The sequence below is a fragment of the Tympanuchus pallidicinctus genome, unplaced genomic scaffold (genome assembly GCF_026119805.1).
Source record: "Tympanuchus pallidicinctus isolate F22 unplaced genomic scaffold, pur_lepc_1.0 scaffold54, whole genome shotgun sequence".
NCBI lineage: Eukaryota > Metazoa > Chordata > Aves > Galliformes > Phasianidae > Tympanuchus > Tympanuchus pallidicinctus.
This window is the reverse complement of record NW_026294774.1, coordinates 29,378-45,000: the sequence shown is the minus strand read 5'-3', so window position 1 is coordinate 45,000 and position 15,623 is coordinate 29,378. Positions and strand designations below refer to the sequence as shown.

Sequence of the window (15,623 nt, the reverse complement as noted above, 5' to 3'; positions counted from 1 at the left end):
GCGCATATTTTACTCCCGACGGATATCAGGAGTATTGCCCGTTTGATATACTCCCCACATCAATTGCTCCTTTTTAATGCACATTGGCAGCATGAGGCTACTGCATCGGCATCGGTTCAAAGGGGGCCCGGGGACCCCCTCCAGGGCATCACTGCAGAACAGTTAATGGGCTTAGGACCGTGGGTTCGGATAGAGGCTCAGGCTACCGCGGGTCCTGATGTGCTGCGAGAGGCGATGACCGTGGCAATGCGTGCTATGAAACGAATTAAGTCTCCAGGTGGGACGCCCATATACATGGGAATTAAACAGAATAGGGATGAACCCTTAGGCGCGTTCGTGGACAGGCTAATGGATGCCATTACAAAGGCAGGCGTCCCAGATTACATGCAAGGGCCTTTACTTAAGCAGTGTATCCTACAAAATGGTGGTCCGACTACTCGTACATTATTGAATTCCATGCCGGGTGACTGGTCCTTGCCCGATTTGTTAGAGAAAGCAGCAAACACGCCCACCGGCACGCAGGCATTACTGGTTAGTGCTATAGAGAGGCTAGGGGAGAGGATAAAGGAGCAGGCTCGACTCTTGCAGAAACACTCTGAAAGCTCCCAAGCGCAAGTGTTGGCGGCTCTTGCGCCCCTCCAGGCGGCAGCTCTCAGCCCCCGGTCAACTAACAATTCCTGCATACGCTGCTACCGCTGTGGCAACCAAGGACATGTTCGCAAAGAATGTCAAGCTTCTGGAGTCTGGTGCAATAAGTGCCACTCGACTACGCACAATACCAGCATGTGTAAGCGGCGGTCGGGAAACTTCAAGCACAGCGCGAACAGCAGCCGCACCCAGACACAAATAGCCGCTGCCATGGCACCGAGCAACAACAATCAACGCTCCAACCCCAACCCGCCACTAGGGGAAGCCTCGGCCTGGACCTGGCAGCCTCAGTAGACGTGGTCGTATTGACGTCACAGCCTCACAAGGTTCCCACAGGCATCTTTGGCCCTGTTAACATAAATGGACAAATTATGGGAGGACTCTTAATAGGCCGCTCATCTGCAAGCATGATTGGAGTATTTGTTATACCCGGAATAATTGACGCAGACTATCAAGGCGAAATTATGATAATGATCCACACACCATCTCCTACAATAAAAATTCTAAAAGGTCAGCGAATTGCCCAGTTGGTACCCTTACCCCAATTTACAGCGAATCTGAATCCTCTTAAGTCACAACCTCGCCTTGACAAGGGGTTTGGATCTACTGGAGGACTTACCCTTTTAACCCTGGATCTGTCAACCCGCCCAAGGAAGGAGTGCACGCTGATATTCCAGTCCTGCAAAGTGGTTTTGTTAGGATTACTAGATACTGGCGCGGACACCTCTATAATAGCTCCAGAGAGTTGGCCAACTGAGTGGCCACTACAGCCTGCCACTACAACAGTTTCAGGTTCAGAGTGGATCCCTGCTCGCTGGACAAGACCCGCAGAGTCACCTCACCCTGGAGAGGACGACGATCGCGTACGTTGAAAGCTGTTTGCAGCTACTGGAAGACCCCCACCTTTCGCTCGTACTTTCGATCTGGCTGTCCATCAAAGAACATCTGCGTGAACCGTTTTCTGAACTCTACTACCCATACCGCGAGTTGGCGTGGGCAGTAGGTCAACTGCGGGGTCCTATTCCAACCAAGTCGGGGTGCTGGGGCTGTAATAGCCTGCTTCGTAGCTCTCAGATTCAATTCATCTGTGGCGGCTGCGGTGCCTTGGCCTGGCTCCCTCAAGCTCACTTCTGGCACTCCCACCACGCATTGTGGTGTCGTCATTGTTCGTGGACGTGGTGGTCTATTAACGCGGAAGACAAGGGCCTGGACCCGGGAACTCCAGGCCATTCCGCCTGGCACCTGACCCATCTTGCCAGTCGAGCTTTGGTTGTTAGAAGGTCCTGAATTATCAATTATCAATGTCCCCAGGGCCGACGGGCCCCAGCTGCCTAGCCCTATTGGTATGGCCATTATTAAGCTATGCCATGTGGGCTCCAGTCCAGCCCAAGGAGAATATTTGGGTTACCCTGGCTAATAAGACTGGCCAGGACGCCATTTGTCTAGCCTTAACAACCCCCGGGAATCCCTTTTCTACCTGCCTGGTGGGTATCCCGTTAGACGAGCCCCCTTGCCCACACAAGGCTACGTCCTGTCAGCCAAACAACACCCAGCATTATGCAGATAATTGGGATTCCCAGGTACCATACTTCCCGTCATGTCCCCTAGAACCCCAAGAATTGGAAATTTTGGGTTTGATTCGGGCTGACTGGTGCGTTTTCTTTAACTGGACCAGTGTGTATCGGGCCGGTCCTACAGGTAGACAGGCAAACCAGTCATACCCTATAAGCGTCAACTCTAGCATTCCGGTGTACAGAAATACATCGGCATGGTGCAACTACAGAAGTAATAATGTCTCCCGATCATCCAATAGCCCTATAGCATTACTCTACGGAATATTCCTGATCTGTGGTGATCGGGCTTGGCCGGGTATACCCTCCAAGATCGAAGGGGGTCCATGCACCCTAGGTCGCCTCACATTGTTAACACCCAATACATCTATGATTCTGCAAGCCTATAGAAATTACTCAAAGGGCTTCTCTAGGGTTAAGCGGGTTGCTCATGCGTTTGCAAAGGATTGCGATGACAACCTTAATTTCTGGAATTTTGAAGAAAGGTTTTTCTACTCCCTACATCCCCTAGGGGTGGCTAGTGCTAAAGCTCTATCCAGTCTTAATAAGCTAGGTTGCTGGCTCGCTAAGCAAACAAATGCCACCTCAGAAGCACTATCTCAGTTGTTAATGGATGTGGATTCAGTACGGCATGCCACGCTTCAAAATAGAGCAGCAATAGATTTTCTGCTTCTAGCACAAGGGCACGGGTGTGAGGACTTTGAGGGTATGTGTTGTATGAACCTATCTGATCATTCGACGTCCATACATCAGCAAATACAACAGCTACATGAGCTAACAAGCCATCTGCAGGTTAATTCTGGCTTTGGCCTTGACGATTGGCTGAAAGGCCTGGGCTTGGGGCCCTGGCTAACCTCCCTCTTACAACACCTGATTGTATTTGGTCTCGCGGTATTGGCCATGGTATTGTTACTCCCTTGTATTTTCAAATGCTTGCAAAATGCCCTCATGCGTATAGTTGATTCTAGGACCAGTGTTTCATTGATCGCTTCTAAAGAAAACGGGGGAATTGTGGAGGAATGGCTACGTGACAAAGGGCACATAAGCAGGGTACCGCTCACTGATCACGAGCTGGAGGGTTACAGAACCTAGCTTGTCTAAATTGTTAACGCAGCAAGGACACAGGACATGGTGGATACAAAGAAACAGAAGCAATATCTAAGGAATGAAGAACAGGCATAAGATGGGAGGGATTGGCATTCAGCTTTAAGCACCAATGTTGAGCTCGCTTTTGCACTATGTGTGAGGATCATTAAGACCTGTATAAAAGAGAATCTTTGGTAATCAATAAACGCGACTTGCTGACCATGATAGCATGAGGCTTGTCTCCCGCGGCTCCTTTCAACATGGGCCAAGCATAGAATGGGGCAGGAACTTGGTGAGACAGGACATGGAAAAGTCTCTGATACTCATTTCCTTCCTCACGGTTTATTAGTTGGTCTGGGCTTCTTGGAATCCTGGGTGCCAGAGACAGGTGGGAAATGTTGGTGCAAGGCAGATGTACTGTTGGTGGAAGAAGAGGTGATCAGGGAATAGCTGAGCAAACAGGATCCCTTGTTGGAAGAGACTGACAAGTATTGTAGGATTTTTGAACGGTTTGGGTTGGAAGGACCTTAAAGCCCATCCAGTTCCATCTCCCTTGCTGTGTGCAGGGTTGTCACACAGTAGATGAGGATGCCTGGAGCCTTTGACATCTTCAATATCTCCAGGGATGAGGCAGCCCCATCTTCTCTGGGCTGCCTGTTCCATACCAGCTCCATGCCTCACATCATGATCTGTGGAATGCAACGAGGAAGGCTAAAGCCTGCCTGGAATTAAATCTGGTGAAGGGGATAAAGGATAATAAAAAAGGCTTTTTTAAGTATATTAACAGTAAAAGGGAGACTAGGGAGAATGTGGCTCCCCTGCTAAGTGACGGGGGTGTTCTGATAACAGGGGATGCTGAGAATGCAGAGATACTGAACGCCTTCTTTGCTTCTGTCTTCAGTGAAAAAGCTCCCCGTCAGGAATCCGAAACCCTGGAGGTGAGTGAGAGGGTCTGGGGAATGGAAGACCTCCCTTCAATCAGGTAAGAGGCGATCCGAGAGTGCCTAGGCAACACCAGTGTTCATAAATGCAAGGGACCCGATGGGATGCATCCACGGGTGCTGAAGGAGCTGGCAGATGTGATTGCTGAACCGCTTTCTGTCATCTTTGAGAGGTCTCCAAGATGGGGGAGGTGCCTGAAGACTGGAGGAGAGCCAATGTCACTGTGGTCTTCAAAAAGGGCAAGAAGGAAGACCCAGGCAACTATAGGCCAGTCAGCTTCACCTCTGTAGCTGGAAAGGTGATGGAACAGCTTGTGCTGGATGTCATCTCCTGACAATGGAAGAAAAGGAGGTTATCAGGAGCAGTCAGCACGGGTTCACCAGGGGGAGGTCGTGTTTGACCAATCTGGTGGCCTTCTATGATGTTGACTCTGGCTGGGTGGATGGGGGCAGAGCAGTGGATGTAGCCTACCTTGATTCCAGCAAGGCTTTTGATACTGTCCCCCACAACATGCTTACAACAAAGTTGAGGAAGTGTGGATGGATGAGTGGACAGTGAGGTGTGCTGAGAACTGGCTGCTGGCAGAGCATAGAGGGTCGTCGTTGGTGGTGCAGAGTCTGGCTGGAGGCCTGTAAGCAGCGGTGTTCCTCAGGGGTTGGTGCTGGGTAAGGTCTTGTTCAACATCTTCATCAATGACCTTGATGAGGTGATAGTGGCCACCCTCAGCAAGTTTGCTGATGATATGAAGTTGGGAGGATTGGCTGAAGGCCGTGCTGCCATTCAGCAAGACCTGGAGAGGCTGGAGAGCTGGGCAGAAAAAAACGGATGAGGTTTAACAAAAGCAAGTGTAGAATCTTGCATCTGGGGAGGAATAATTGCATGCAGCGGTACGGGTTGGGGGATGAGCTGCTGGAGGGGAGCTCTGCGGAGAGGGACCTGGGTGTCCTGGTGGCCATGACAGGTCGGCCATGAGCCAGCAGTGTGCCCTTGTGGCCAAGAGGGCCAGTGGTATTCTGGGATGCATTAAAAAGAGCATGGCCAGCAGGTGGAGGGAGGTGATCCTCCCCCTCTGCTCTGCCCTGGTGAGGCCTCATCTGGAGCACTGTGTCCAATTCTGGGCTCCCCAGTACAAAAAAGACAGGGATCTCTTGGAAAGAGTCCAGCGGAGGGCCACAAAGATGGTGAAGAGCCTGGAGCATCTCTGCTATGCAGAAAGGCTGAGAGAACTGGGTCTGTTCAGCCTTGAGAAAAGAAGACTGAGAGAGGAGCTGATCCAGGTCTATAAATATCTAAGGTGTGGGGGGCAGAACAGTGAGGCCAGACTCTTTTGAGTGGTGAGTGGAGACAGGACAAGGGGAAAATCCTGGAAACTGCAGCATAGGAAGTTCCTCACAAATGTGCGCAAGAACTTCTTTGCAATAAGGGTGATGCAGCACTGGAACAGGCTGCCCAGGGAGGTGATGGAGTCTCCTTCTCTGGAGATGTTCAAGACCTGCCTGGATGCCGACCTGTGCGACCTGGTGTAGGGAACCTGCTTTGGCAGGGGATTGGACTCGATGATATCTGAGGTCCCTTCCAACCCCTACAATTCTGTGATTCTGTGAATGTTAGAAATTCCTTCCAAACGTCTAATGTAAATCTCTCTTTTGGTTTGTTGTGTTTCATCCTTGTCCTGTTATTCAGAAATGCTTTAAGAAGTCGCCCTCCACCTTTTTTTATTTGAACAAGAAAATGGCTCGAAGATGCAGGAAAGCATTAAGCAGAGTAGTGCCTCCACATTTCAGATCTCCAACACAAGAAAGACGTCTGCAAGTGGGAGCTGATATGTATTACCACTTCTCAACTTCAAATATTCTCACGTGTCATCCCCCTTTTTAAGCTGAAAACGCTCACTTTTGAGGGGATATTGTGTCTTTTATTTTATTTATTTATTTATTTATTTTTCCAAAAAGCACAGTGTTTTCCAGCACTCTGTTTGCAGGACACAGATGCCTTCAGGTACAGGGACACAGACAGTGGTGACACTGCCAATGCCCTGTGACCGATGCCCAGCGTCCACCGCTGCTCCACCCTGCTGTGTATTTGATGTCCCTCATCCTCCAGGTGTCTCCAGCTCTCCTAAATCTGTGACCATGGTTCAGGCCATGTTTTCAGCAGGCCATCTGGACACATGCTCTTCCCACTGCTCTCCAGATGTCCCCATCCCTTGCTCGTTCTTCACTCAGATTCTTCCCAAACATATGGCTGATTCATCACCTTCAGGGAGATTACTGGAATTTGCTCCATCTCTCCAAAGTCTGATGACCTCTTTTCTCAACTCTTTAACTGTGATTCTATCTATCCTTACTTATCCCTGTCCAACATATCTCTTGTTCCCTGTGAAAGACAAGCCTCGTTAGATGCATCTTGGACAAGGCATGCAGCTGACCACTGTGTTTTATTGTTCATTCAATTGCTTCATGTTTCCTTCTGTTTGTTGGCAGAAAGAAAAAGAAAAAAAGAAAACAAAAAGAGAGAGGGAGAGAAATCTTTCCTTGCCCATGTGCAGCTATGTGCGGCTCGTTCTATGAGGAAAGCCGGGGGGAGTTGGTACGAAGGAGGTTTAACACTGAGCAAGCGACTCCAGAGGAGAACAGTGATGTGAGGAAAAGAGATGCAAGTCCCATGGGGCCAATGTGAGTAGAAATGGGGTGGGGATGTTGAGGTGGATGTTGGTCCACAAAGTGACAAGAGCAAAGCTCATTAGGGGACATCCTGAATCAATACCAGTCGCAAAGTCCAGCTTTAAGTTCATGTTTAAATCTAACAATATGAAAATTAACAAGTGGACTTCGTATTGCCTGTTCTTCTCTTCCCCTTTTAGCTCTCTCCAGATTCCTCACCAGTTTGCTGTACAAGTTCTGAACACCTGAAAAAAGATGACAGGAAGGCACACGGCACAGCACGGCTCTTCAGGTTGTAATGGGCCCCTAAGGGGTATTTGCTGCTGAGTCCATCAACCTCTGGTGCAGAGAGAAGATTGCACAAAGTGCTCAAGAAGACAAAGTCAGAAGGAACAGTGAAGTTTCTTGGAGTATTAATGGGCCCCACTAAGGGCCATTCACAAACAAGCTTCCCCAGGGACTTGTTAGAGCAGAGAACTGTGATTCTATCTATCCCTTCCTATCTCTGACTAACATATTTCTTGTACAAATATTACCTGTGAAAGGCAAACCTCACTAGAGGCATCTTGGACAAGGCATGCAGCTGACCACTGTGTTTTACTGTTCATTCAATTGTATCATGTTTACAACTGCTGTTGGAAAAAAATGAGAAATCTTTTATTTTCCATGTGCACCTTGTTCTCTGAAGAAAGCCGGGGAGGGCCGGTGCAAAGCGTGTGTAACACTGAGCGGGTGACTCCAGAGGAGAAGGGCAAAGTGAGGGAAAGTGATGCAAGTCCCATGGGGCCAATGTAAGTAGAAATGGGGAAGGGTAGCTGAGGCAGACATTTGTCCACACGGTGACAGAGCAAAGCTCATTAGGGGACATCCTGGATCAATATCAATTGCCAAGTGCTGCTTTAGCTTCCTGTTCATACCCAACTTTAAATAAATAAATAAATAAACAGTCTTCATAAATGCCCGTCATTCTCTTCCCCTTTTAGCTCTCTCCAGATTCCTCTCCAGTTTGCTGTACAAGTTCTGAACACCTGAAGAAGATGACAGGAAGGCACAAGGCACAGCACGGCTCTTCAGGTTGTAATGGGCCCCAGGAGGCATTTGCTTCTGAGTCCATCAACCTCTGGTGCAGAGAGAAGATTGCGCAAAGTGCTCAAGAAGACAAAGTCAGAAGGAACAGTGAAGTTTCTTGGAGTATTAATGGGCCCCACTGAGGGCCATTCACAAGCAAGCTTCCCCTGGGACTTGTTAGAGCAGAGAATGCTCTCTTTGGAAGCCATGATTACAGGCAGACGAAGGCACTGGGATGGTGGCTGTGATGCTGAGAAAAGCCTCCTTTGTCTTATGGAGCAGAAAGACCAAGCCCTGATCCCCAGAGCCTTGGCAGGCAGATCTTGTCTCTTCTGCTGGCTCAGGGCCCTTCCTGGGGCAGTGGGGTGGAGGTTTGTGTGATGTCAAATGAAAGAGAAGGGGACAGCAGCTGCCAGACTCTGCATGGGGTGCAAGGATGCCGTGAGGCCCAAGTCCCATGTGGGCAGTGTGTCTCATCCCAGGATGTGGGATGTGAGAAGGGCCCAATCTGAACAAGCAGTCAACCCCAATGAAACTTTGAACTTCAGATCTCTCAGTTCTAGTGCTCTCCTTTGGGCAGTCCTTAATAGTTTTACATCATTTATGTTCTGCAGTGCCCAGAAGTGCACCCAGTGCTCCAGGTGAGGCTGCAGCAGTGCAGAGCAGATCAGGACAATCCCTTCCCTCACCCACATGGCAATGCCAGGCTCAGTGCATCCCAGGGGACAGTTGGCCTTCCTGGCTGCCTGGGCACACTGCTGACTCACATTCAATTTCATGCTGACCATGACCCTGAATCCCTTTCAGTGGGACTGCTCTCCATAGTCCCATATCCAGTCAGTGTGTATGTCCAGGGCTGCCCCTACCCGGGTTCAGAATCACGCACTTGTTCTCATTATACTTCATCTGCATTTTGTGCTTACCCAGTTCTCTAACTGGAGCACATCTCTCTGTAAGTCCTCTCCACCCTCAATGGAGGCAAGGAGCTCCACCCTATTTGGTACCAGCCGCAAACTTACTCAAAACATTTTCTGGCCATACATGCACTCAATCACAAATGCATTAAAAAGAAGTGGTCTTCAAACAGAGCCCTGGTGAACCCTGCCAGTGGCCATCTGCAAGCCTGATGGAACCCCATTTGCCACCCTCTGAGTCGGACCCACTGTCCAACTGCTCACCCATCACATTATAGTTCTGTCTAGCAATATGCAGGACATTTTGCCCAGACGAATTCTGTGAGATACAATATCAAAAGCTCTCCTGAAATCCTCAAGGATAACATCAGATGGCTTCCCTAGTTCATCTAAATTTGACCTTGTCATAAAAGGATATGAAGTTAAACAGGACCTTCCCTTCATGAACTTGTGTTCTCTCTGTCAGTGACAGAATTGTTCTTCAGGTGCTTTTTAATAACTCTCAGTATCATTTTTTTCCATAATTTTACCAGGCACTGACTTGAGACTGACAGGTCCAGGATTGCCTGGATAATCTTGCTTGTTCTTATTGAAAACTGGAGCAGTGATTGCCATTTCCCTGTGAACTGGGAACTTGCATGACCTGAGACGACTCCTGATGCCATTTACATGACAGCCCAGAGCAAACTACAGTGTCATCAGTGAAAGAATGTAAATGTGTCCTAGCTTTGTAATGCCTTGAACTCCAGAGTATGCCACAGGTGGAGCACAGAGGAAGATCTGGCTCATCCATTTGGTCAGCAGAATACCATGACATGCCCCATGGGGACAGGTGCAAAAGGCACACTGGGTGCCCTAAGCACAGGGCTGTGGTGGCATTTAGGATGGCCAAGAATGCCTCCCTTCTGGCCCTCAGCTGATGCTCAGGAAGGAGGTGTCTGTCTCACAGATTTTCCACCACAGCTTACAAGCACCAGCACACAGCTGGGATCACCCCAGGCACCTTGGGCATCACTGAGTGTCTGTGTGTGAGCAGTGCAGTCCTGTTGAAGAAAGACCAAGGATTCAGATGAGGGCCTCACACACCGACACCTCATTGTGCACATCTGAACTCAGCTAAGAGGACTCCCGGCTCCCATGGTTCTGTGAGGAACTGATCCCATTTCAGCCCCAGGGTTTCCACCAGCAGATGAGATGCCTACTTTTAGGATTTGGAAGTGATGGTCTGACAGTAATTAGACAAATTGAAACGGCTTTTAAATGGTTTTAGGAAGACATTTCTTAGACACAGGCACTGGAAAATGTTGCCAAAAGAGGCTGTGGATGACCAAACCCTGGATCCATTCAAGGTCAGGATGGATTGGATGCTGGACAGGCTGATCCGGTAGTTGGCAACATGGCTGGGGCTTGGAATTAGTTGACCTGCTTCTGGAATCCAGTGGATGTGTTGATTAATTGAGCTGACTTTGAAATACGTTCTGCAGAGATGACCCTGATGCCTTGGAAGAGCTCAGGAGAAACATGGATATCTCCAGGGAGAGAAAGAAATCACATTCTTGGCTACTGAGCTAGTCTGGTCTACTGGGAAACAGAGCTCATACAAGTAGGCAGCACTGCAGAGAGACAGTTGTGCCCATGAGCAGCTCGTGTGAAGCATTCAGCAGAGCTGGGGACATGATCTGCAGGTGACAGGACAGAAGAAAGAGATCTTACACGCTGTGTGGCACGTTAGGCTGTGAGCTCACTGGAGGAGCATTGCCCACAGCCCTTGACAAGGCAAGTCTCTCATTGCAGGCAGCATCGCGACTTTTACTGCAGGAATCACTGAATTTGGGACATCCATTGCAAAACAGGCTGAAGGCATTCCATATTTCTTTATTTTGGATAAAAACCTGCTCCAGCTGAGGGCTTTCCTGCTGCAGCATCAGAGCACAGCCCTGAGGGCTGCGTGTTCCAGGGCGGCTGCAGGCTGTGCAGCCAGGGCTGCAGCCGGGTGCCAGGGCTGTCCTGCAGAGCAGGTCCTGCTGTGCCCCAGGGGCTGTGTGCCGGGGCAGGGACTGTGCTGCCTGCCAGGCTCAGCACTCAGCTGCCTGGGGAGCTGCCCAGGGCGCTGTGGGGAGACGTGTGGGGGGAAGGAGCCCCCCGGCAGGGCAGGGCAGGGCAGGGCAGGGCAGGGGCCTTCTGCTGCCACAGCTGCTGCCTGGGGCAGGGGGTTCACAAGACACACTGCATGCCAGTGTGTTTCCAGGGGCACGTTGCAAGAGGAGAGACAAAGAAGGGATTTTCCATTTCCTGTTCTTAGGGAAGGGGAAAGAGTTGGGAAATCTGAAAGGAGCTGTGAAATCTGAACACGTCTCTGAGAATCCTGAATTCTACCTTCCTCAATCTGCTATTATATGAACAAGCTCCTCATGTGCTTTCCGCGTCTCCTCTCCGAAAGTACCAGCTGAAATTACCAAAATTATCAGCAGACATGAATATTGCACTTATCCTGCACACAGGCAGCTTTCCCTAAGAGAGAAATTTAATGCACAGAGGCTGAGATGGGCACTCTGAGTGCAGACGGGGAGAAGATCTGAGGCATGGAAATTGTTCCAAAGAGGAAAATATCCACAGAGCTGGGGTGTGATTAGGAAATGAGAGGAACGTAAGAGCTCCTTAATCTTGTACTTCTTCGGGGTTGATGAAACTCATGAAAATAAATTCAAATTAAATGAACATTTTCCTAAGAGAAAGAAAAACTGTTATAGTATGGTGGGAGGAGAGTCTCTGAAAAAGGTCTTGTTTTGTCATTATCTTCTGCACTCTGCACAGGACTCCAGGCCCAGCAGGAACTGCAGATGCCCAACAGCAGCTCCATCAGCGAGTTCCTCCTCCTGGCGATGGCAGACACGCGGCAGCTGCAGCTCCTGCACTTCTGGCTCTTGCTGGGCATCTACCTGGCTGCCCTCCTGGGCAACGGCCTCATCAGCACAGCCGTAGCCTGCCACCACCGCCTGCACACCCCCATGTACTTCTTCCTGCTCAACCTCGCCCTCCTCGACCTGGGCTGCATCTCCACCACTCTCCCCAAAGCCATGGCCAATGCCCTCTGGGACACCAGGCACATCTCCTATGCTGGATGTGTTGCCCAGACCTTTCTGTTTGTCTTTCTGATGTCAGCAGAGTATTGCATTCTCACCATCATGTCCTATGACCGCTACGTTGCCATCTGCAAGCCCCTGCACTACGGGACCTTGATGGACAGCAGAGCTTGTGCCACCATGGCAGCAGCTGCCTGGGGCAGTGGAGTTCTGAATGCTCTGTTGCACACTGCCAATACATTTTCACTGTCTTTCTGCCAAGGCAATGCTGTGGATCAGTTCTTCTGTGAAATCCCTCAGATCCTCAAGCTCTCCTGTTCAAATTCCTACCTCAGGGAAGTTGGTCTTATTTTCTGTAGTGTCCTTGTCTTATCCGGATGTTTTGTTTTCATTGTTGTGTCCTATGTGCAGATCTTCAGGGCAGTGCTGAGGATGCCCTCTGAGCAGGGACGACACAAAGCCTTCTCCACGTGCCTCCCTCACCTGGCTGTGGTCTCCCTGTTTGTCACCACTGGCTTTTTTGCCAATCTAAGGCCCCCCTCCCTTTCTTCCCCATCCCTGGACCTGGTGGTGTCATTTCTGTACTCGGTGGTGCCTCCAACATTTAACCCCCTCATCTACAGCATGAGGAACCAGGAGCTTAGGGATGCAGTGAGGAAAATTATGTCATGGCCACATTTCAGCAGGCATAAGCTTTTATTCTGTCTCTACATGTGATACTGTCTTCTCCACAATGACACTATTTTATGCTCGTTTCTGTTTATTTTATGTATTTCTTTTCATTAATATATACTTCTACTTTACTGTTCATATATATATGTGTCTGTATTTACTGTCAATGGATATCATGTTCCTAAACCTGTGTTTGGATTCCTTCCGCCTCTATGAGGCATCACCCTGCTCTTTTTCTCCTGGAGTCCATATGACTGGGAAGGACTTAGCGCTCCTGTTGTATGAAAACCCTTACAGGAGCCAGATGTGTGTTTGCAGCCGGAGACCAACTGTACCCTGGGCTTCATCAACAGAGTGGTGGTCATCAGAGTGAGGGAAGGCACTGTCCTTCTCTACTCAGCCCTCAGAAGGCCCCATCTGGATTGTGATGTTGAGTTTTTGGTGCAGGTCCAGAGGAAAGCCACAAAGATGAACAAAGGGCTCGGGACACTGCTATGAAGAGAGACTGAGGAAGTTGCAGTTGTTCTGCCTGGAGAAGAGAAAGCTCTAAGGAGGATACTTTGCAGCTTTGCAATATTTAAAGAGAGCTTAGAAGCAAGAGGAAAATCAACTTCTTACATGGGCAGATAGTGATAGGACAAGGGGGAACAGTTTTAAATTAAAAGAGGTGTGATTTAGATTAGAAATTGAGGGGAGGTGAGGTCCTGACACCATCCAAGTCTCCACCATCCAAGCTGCAATTTTCCCTTTCTCTTTCCTGCTGTTTCCCACCAACAGGGAATGTTGAATCATAGAATCACAGAATGGTTTAGCTTGGAAGGGACAACAAAAATCACTCAGTTCCAATCCTTCTGCCATGAGCAGGGGCACCTTTCTCTTGCCCCATCCAAACTGACATTGAATTCTTCCAGGGATAGGACTGCCACAACCTGTCTGGGCAACCTCTCAAGTTCATTATCACTCTCATAGGAAAGAGTTTCTTCTGAAAATCCAATTTAAATCTCCTCTCCTTTGATTTAAGCTGTTACCCCTTGTGCCATCACTTCATTCCTAATAGAGATTCCCTCCTAACTTCCTTGTAGAGACTTGTGCTGTGAAAAGCAGCCATATGGTCTCCCTAGAGACGTCTCTTCCCCAGGCTCAATGACCCCAACTCTCTCGGCCTCTCTTTGCACACGAGTCATGTTCCAGCCCTCTGCTCATCCTTGTTACCCTTCCCTGGACTTGCTCCAGCAGACTCATGTCCTGTTGTTTGCGGCCCTTGATCTGAATGCAGTACTCTGGGTGGAGTCACACAAGAGTGGAATCGAGGGGGAGAATTAGAATCATAGAATCATAGAATCACCAAGGTTGGAAAAGACCTAAAAGATCATCCAGTCCAACCGTTCACCTATTCTCAATTGCTCCTACTAAACCATGTCCCTCAATACAACATCCAGTCTTTCCTTGAACACCCCCAGGGTCGGTGACTCCACCACCTCCCTGGGCAGTCCGTTCCAGTGCCTGACCACCCTTTCTGAAAAGTAACACTTCCTCATGTCCAGCCTGAATCTCCCCTGCCGTAGCTTGAAGCCATTCCCCCTGGTCCTATCACTAATGACACGAGAGAAGAGGCCGACCCCCAGCTCACTACAGCCTCCCTTCAGGAAGTTATAGAGAGCAATGAGGTCTCCCCTGAGCCTCCTCTTCTCCAGGCTGAACATTCCCAGCTCCTTCAGCCTCTCCTCATATGGCCTGTGTTCCAGACCCCTCACCAGCTTTGTTGCCCTCCTTTGAACACGTTCCAGGGCCTCAATATCTTTCTTGCAGTGAGGGGCCCAAAACTGGACACAGTACTCGAGGTGCGGCCTCACCAGTGCTGAATACAGGGGAACAATCACCTCTCTGCTCCTGCTTGCAACACTGTTTCTGATGCAAGCCAGGATGCCATTGGCCTTCTTTCCTCCCTTGACCTACCAGCTACACTTCATTGGATGCAGCCCAGGATACGGTTGGCTTTCTGGGCAGTAAGTGCACGCTGCCAGTTCATCAACTAACACCCAAAGTGTTTCTCCTCAGGACTGCTCTAAGTGCATTCTCCACTCTGCTTGCATTTGTGCTTGAGATTGTCCCAGCCCATGTGAATATCCTTGCAAGGGATGCTGTGTCAGTGCCTTCCACAGCAGTAATGATATCTGTCATTACTGGCTGATACGTGAACCCCATTGTACACTGGAAAAGTGGCTTTAACTTGCTCTTGCTTACAAATCTCACCTGAACAGCTTATTTGCTTTCATAATGACAAAGTTAGAATTGTTACATGCTATAAACACTGTCTTAAAGTATATCTAGAAAGTCAGAATGCTAGAAGTAAATACTTCAGTGTTTCTGGCCTACTGCTGTTTTTTCAGTTGCCTGATCCAGCTACTTATGCAATGAATATCAGCCTCTCAGCAACACCATTTTGATGATGCTGTCAGTACGTGCAGAAATACATATCACTTTGTACGTCCTCAGCACTACCTTGAGGGTAGAATTATTATATAACAACCATTTCTGTCTCTCAGAAATGGTGCATTTGTCTAGAAATAGCACCTCAGGCATAAAGATTGTCACAGAATAAGACACGGAACAGGTTTTGTTTTCCTCTGGAGTCAGTTTGGATTGGAGACAGAAATGTGTTTTGTTGTTTTGTTGGATTGTTGTGGGGTTTTTTGTTTGTTTGTTTGTTTGTTTGTTTTCTTGAGAATGCTGACAGTTTTCCATGCTTTGAGGAAAGTACATTTTCTTACGAAATTAGCTTAATGAAGAGTAGCAACAATGGTTATAATAACATAAATGCACAATCATGGAATCGTAGACTCATAGAATGGCTGGGGTTGGAAGGGACCCCAAGGATCATCAAGTTCCAGCCCCCTGACACAGGCACGACCACCAACCTCCAGCATAAGTAATGCACAGAATGGAAATTTGTAGAGATCTTCCGAGAACTTCAGA

General features: G+C 48.9%; 1 pseudogene; it reads left to right on the top strand.

Annotated features, from left to right (window-relative positions):
- The first annotated feature begins 11,732 nt into the window (after positions 1-11,732).
- On the top strand, positions 11,733-12,583 carry LOC128091862 (olfactory receptor 14A16-like; annotated as a pseudogene).
- The last annotated feature ends 3,040 nt before the right edge of the window (positions 12,584-15,623 follow it).